At 42.5% G+C, this 5,818-nt stretch overlaps 1 protein-coding gene across 3 annotated transcripts in view; it reads right to left on the reverse strand.

The window, feature by feature from the left end:
• Positions 1–5,818, reverse strand: part of Hmox2 (heme oxygenase 2) — a 51,831-nt gene that overhangs the window by 33,567 nt on the left and 12,446 nt on the right. The window contains exon 1 of one of the 3 annotated variants that reach the window (XM_010644096.3): positions 5,786–5,812. The exons of the other annotated variants lie outside the window; for them this stretch is intronic. The gene's annotated coding sequence lies outside the window, so the exon portion shown is untranslated. Of the gene's footprint in view, positions 1–5,785; positions 5,813–5,818 lie in introns of those variants that run through there. 3 annotated transcript variants of the gene reach the window in all.

The following is a 5,818-nucleotide window of genomic DNA, read 5'->3' on the forward strand; positions in this document are numbered from 1 at the left end:
CAAAAAAAAAGAGAGAGAGAAACAGACAAACTTAACAGAGCAGAACAAAAGTGAGATTCAGCATGACATTTGGGAATTTTGCTAAAGCTCATAAATATCCTAGTGTGAGATACAGAAATGTGATTTTTTTTTAGGTTATTTGCTTATTTGTGGCAAACATCTTATCATTATGCAAAGGGAAGGATTGGGGCTCCCCTTGCTGCTCAACATAAAAAGTGAGGGTTGCAGTTGTGTTATGAGTGCTTGCCCAGAATGCATGAGGCTATAAATTCAATCCCCAAAAGGGGTGGGAGGGTTGTGGAGGAGGGAGAAACAGAGAGAGACAGAGAGAGAGGCACACACACTGACAAAGAAACAGGATCCCAAGTACAGTAACACACACCTATAATTCCAGCACTTAGAAGTTTAAAACAAGGGGATCACAAATTCAAGGTCAAGGCCAACTTGGACTACATGGAGATACTGTTTCAAAAAAATAAACAAAAAACAAAAAGAAAAGGTGGGAGAAGGGAATGAAGGTTTAATGTCTGCCAGGCAGAAGTGAGAGGACAATGTAGAACCCACTTTACTGCTTGTCTTGCTGGTTCCACCGCCTGTTTCAAAAAAGTGCAAGGTCCAGAGTTCAATCCCCGGTACCAAAACAAAAAAACCGAAACAAAAAAATAAAAGAAAATAAAATACTGTTTTCCTTTTCCATATGCCTGGACCCTTCTCTCAATCCACACTGTTTTTCTCTTTCATTTTTTTCTTTCTCCCTCCTGCTGTCTTCTAGACTGCCCTGGAAATGAATCCAAGTGACAGCAGTTCCTCTGTAACAGCACACAGCAGTCTTGCTAGACAGAACAGAGATCAAGTACCTACAGAAGGTGATGGATACACTTGGGTAGTTCACATTACATATTATGACCAACAAACATGCTCATGAACTCTAACTACAAAGAGGACTAAGATCTTGTTCTAGACTGTGCGTAGCTTTTAATCTAAACAGAATGACAGGTGGAAAATAAATAAAGATAAACAACATAACAATATGTTCTATTCTAGAAATACTAATTGTGTAGTACACACAACAGTGTTGAAGACAGAGTCTTATGCCATAGAAATAAAGCTAGATACTGGGCTGGGGATTTAGCTCAGTGGTTCCATCATCTGCCTCAGAAGCACAACATCCTGAGTTGGATCCCCGGTACAATAAATAAATAAATAAATAAAAGCTAGATATAAAAAGGGGCTCCAATTGCTGACCCCTTCTGGCAGTTACCAGCTGCACTGGAAGCTGACCACTGTTATCAGTCTTTAGAAGAAAAACTGTTAAAAAAAAAAAAAAAGAAAGAAAGAAAGAAAGAAAAAACCTGGTAGAATCTATAAGAGCTTAACAAGAGTTTTAAAATTTCTTAGCTAAAATTGTCCTTCAAAACCACCAAACTCTATCTTTTTACAGCTTAAACTAGAGAGACTTATAGATAACCTCTATCAGCAAAGAGGTCTAAAGAGCCAGCAGATTACGATCACTATTCCAGTTCCTTTATAACAGTTTCTAAATGTGGCTCTTTTCCTAACCTGCCTTTTAGTGCTCATGCTTTAATTATACATGCTCTAATTTCTTTCTTTCTTTCTTTCTTTTTTTTTTTTGGTACCAGGGATAAAACTTAGGACCTTGCACTTGCGAAGCAGGCAGCAGAACCACTGAGCTAAATCCCCAGCCCTACATGCTCTAATTTCTTAAAAATTTGTTGATTCTTGCCTAGTAGATGCCAAACTCCAAGTAATCGTACAGATGGAGCCAATGACAAATGTGCTAAACTCCTTTTACTAGGATTGACCTTACAAAGAAAAGTTCATAACTGCTCAACTACAACATGACTTCTATCCAAGGCACTTTGGATTAGCTATCTGGAGAGGGCCCCTGACTGCAGTCTCCCCTACATCCACCCTTCTTAGCTTAAGCAGTTTGATAGAAACTATTCCCCTTCTCCCCTAACTGCAGAGGGGGTAATATTGTAGCCTGCTAAGCTAATTAATTATATTGTAGATAATTAGAGCTGGGCCCTTGAGGGAGTCAATACAGAAGACAATTGGGGGCAACGTAATCCACGATACTCAAAAAGAAAAAGTACTACACTCACGTATTTCCCCTAGAGATGAATAGCACTGATAGTCTAAATAGAAATCAATCACCTTAAGCAGGGATCAAAATCTCCCTAGCCCATTTCCTTTCTGAAAACACCTTGTTCATTTATTTGACTTGTTTTCCCATTTGATCCCCATTTAATCAATATTACCCAGGCGACTATACTTGTAATTTTATTGGTTGATCATGGTTTTGTCCCACCTCATGCCCACCTTGGGAATTTCCCTTGGATTTTATTGGTTGACTGTAGTTTTGTCCCATTTTGTAACCTCCTGACCTTGTGGCTTTGCTCCATAAATGCCCCTACTGAGAAATGGGGCCCCAGATAACCCACTTTCCAGGTGTCCCTTCCTGTCCCTCTCAAACAGGAACTGTCTTTCTCTTTAAGGGTATTTCCTACCCTTCAAAACAAAACAAAACAAAACAAAAAAAACAAAAAAGTCTTATGTTCTAGATTTTTCAGAACAGGACAATTTTAATTTCAAATATTCTGTCCCACTGATTCCTTTGGTATACCTGTATGCTCAGACCATGAGTCATGAGTTTGGCAGAAAAAATAGGATTATAGCTATTTATGAGTCAAGCCAGTCAAATAGATTAACTAAAATCACATAGCATCTAAAAAGTAACAATAATAATAAAGTCATGGCATCATGATACCAAACTGTTACAATCACGCAAGCACTTTCCCACAGCCTTAGTACAGTACTTTAATAGTTGGCTCAGATAACTGTAGGATTGAATATAAAATACAGTGAAACCAGAGTATTCTAAAACTAAGGAAGCTCATCAGAAGAAAGCCACAGACACTGGAAATATTTAGAAAAAGTCAGGCAAGCTGGGTACAAAGGCATCAGTCTTTTATGCCATTCTTTCCCAAAGCCCTTTAAAGCTACAGAGAACTATGACAATAATTAGGCCTATGATACTCCTGGGAAGGAAACAAATCTATTTGTGTGACAAACATTTTCCCAGTTGGGCATGGTGGCACACACCTATAATCCCAGCACTTAGGAGGCTGAAGCAGGAGTCATCCTAAATTCAAGGCTAGCCTAGGCTACCTAGTGAGTTCGAGGTCAGCCTGAACCTAAGAGCAAGACCTTGTCTCAAAAAACAAAAGGGCCGGGGACTTAGCTCAGAGGTCCCAATGCCTGCCTTGCAAGGCAGCGCAAGGTCCAAGTTCGATCCCCAGTAACAAAAAAACAAAAAAAGCAAGGCTAGGGCCAAGGATTTGGCTCAAGTGGCCGTGCTTGCCTTGCAAGAGCAGGATCCCTGGTACCAAAAAAAAAAAAAAAAAAAAAACAAAAACAAAAAAGGAAGGCTGGCCCAGCTTTTCAGTTGTACAAGTTTTCAGCATACTACTTGTTGAGTAAAGGCAATCAACATGCTGTTTTCTGTATCTTATATTATTGGCACTGTCACTTCTAGAGAGGCTCACACTCCTGACTTTGGTGACTCAACAGCATCTCAGCCTATTGGCTCAAGGAAATCAAGTCAGACAATGGAGGAGTCACAGGATTTCCTTCTTTATAACCCAGTAGGATAAGGTCATTCAATGAGCACGCACCCACAATGCCCACATCCTCACCAGTGTTCTGTCACAGGTGGTGATTTAAAAACTTCCCTTTTCTGTAAGTATGGGGCTTGGGGCGCAGCTCAGTAGTGAAGCACCTGCCAGTACACATGAAGCCCTAGGTTTGATTTCCAGCACAGTAAAAAATTAAAAGGTGATTATCACCAAGTTTTCCAAGAAAACTTAAACATGCTTTGTGAGTTATGAACTACTAATAAACAAAAGTTATGTCTTGTGATTTTCCCCTTCCTCTCTTCCTTCTCTTCTCCCTCTACCCCTGCCTGTCTCCCCTCCCCCACTCCCTCCCTTTCTTTCTTTCCTGTGCTGGAAATTGAACCCAGGGCCTTAAGGAACCATATCCCCAGCCTCTCCCTGCAACCCTTTTAATTTTGCACAGGCTGGCCTAAAATATGCCATCCTCCCTCCCAAGTTGCTGGGATTACAGGTGTGCACCTCCACATGGAGCTTACAATGTTTCTTGAAAGATAAACCTAAAGTTGGGTATGGCGATGCACACCTGTAATCCCAGCACTCTGGGAGGCTGAAGCAAAAGGATGGTTTTGAGTTTGAAGCCAGCCTGAGCTATGTAATGAGTTCAAAGCCAGCCTGAACTATATAGCAAGATCTTGTCTTTAAAAAAAAAAAACTAACAAATAAATACAAACTTACTAACATATTCCTTTTGGGCCTCCCAAGTAAACTGAAGAAATTAATCAGAATACTGTAATCAAAACATACTGGTTAGAGGGCCGGGGATTTAGCTCAGTGGTTCCTCCACCTGCCTGGCAAGCAAGAGGTCCTGAGTTTGATCCCTGGTACCAAAAAAAAAAAAACATATTGCTCAGAGCTGAGGGCTTAACTCACTGGTAATGTACTCAGTGTGCAGGAAGCCTTGGGTTCTGATCTATGGCATGCATGCATGTCCACACACATTCGTACACACACAGATATCACACACACTAAGCAGAGAGTGGTGGCATAAACCTATAATTCCAGCTATCGGGGAGGCTGAGGCAAGAGAACTGCAAATTCTAGCCCATCTGAGCAACTAAGGGAAATCCTGTCCCAAAATAAAAAAGGGTTGGCAATGTAGTTCAGTGGTATAGTGATTGCCTAGTACTTAAGGGAGGGAAACAAAATAAAACAAAACAAAAAATCTACAATGGCTGATAATGCCATTTCCTTCTAGTTGATAGGACAGTTTAAGACAAGGGAAATCACTTAAACAACACAATCCATTTCCAATCTCTACAACTCCATTTGATAAAGAGCACGATATCTAGTAGCTGACCGCTATGTTCAAGATCATCTGTCCCATCTTCTTGACTGTGGGATGTAGCTCAAGTTACTTCATGTGAGTCTCTCTCACTTACCACATTTTGCAAGTGGGAAAACTATCCACTCACGATTTTGGAAGGGTCTGAGAGCAAGAGAGCTTCCTCAACTAGAAAGCATAATTTCTTCAATCACACTGCACCTTGTTTTACAGCGCCATCATAACACAGTAAGGATGAACAACCACAGGCCATAACAACCAGTCCTTCAGAACCAATTTAAATGGCATGACACAGATAGGCCTTATACCAACACTGTACAAGGCGGTCCTGGCAGCTTTTACAGGGCAATGGGGACACAGGAGCTAAGGACACTGTGCTTAGGACATGACAGCCAAACTCCCAGTCCAGACTAACCGGCTGCACCTGCACCTGACCCCTCCCAGGCCCCCGCAGTCTACACCAAGGCAAAGCCGGGGTCACTTGCAAAGCCTTTACTGTGAGTCAAAGGGCACTTCCCGCAGAAGTGAGTCACGACAGAGACAGACAAGACCTGCCAAAGCCGACAACCAGCGAGGCTGCCAGCTGGGCTTCCTCTCGGACCCAGGGGTCAGTTCAAGATTCCCGTGGAGCTCAAGTGGGCGGATGTGCCGGACTTCACCAGCAGCGGCCCGGGGGTCACCTCGCCAAGCGCTCTTGACACACAAGGAAGGGCCGGGCCCCACGGGACACCCCAGGAGCCGCTCAAGCTTCCCGGGACCTACTGAAACGCCTCTCAGAGAGCGGCATCCAGGGCTTCGCCCTCACCTGACACCTCCACGCCCGCCCTGTCCCCTTCGC

Source organism: Fukomys damarensis, unplaced genomic scaffold, assembly GCF_012274545.1.
Source record: "Fukomys damarensis isolate Sample0158 unplaced genomic scaffold, DMR_v1.0_HiC HiC_scaffold_34, whole genome shotgun sequence".
NCBI classification, from domain to species: Eukaryota; Metazoa; Chordata; class Mammalia; order Rodentia; family Bathyergidae; genus Fukomys; species Fukomys damarensis.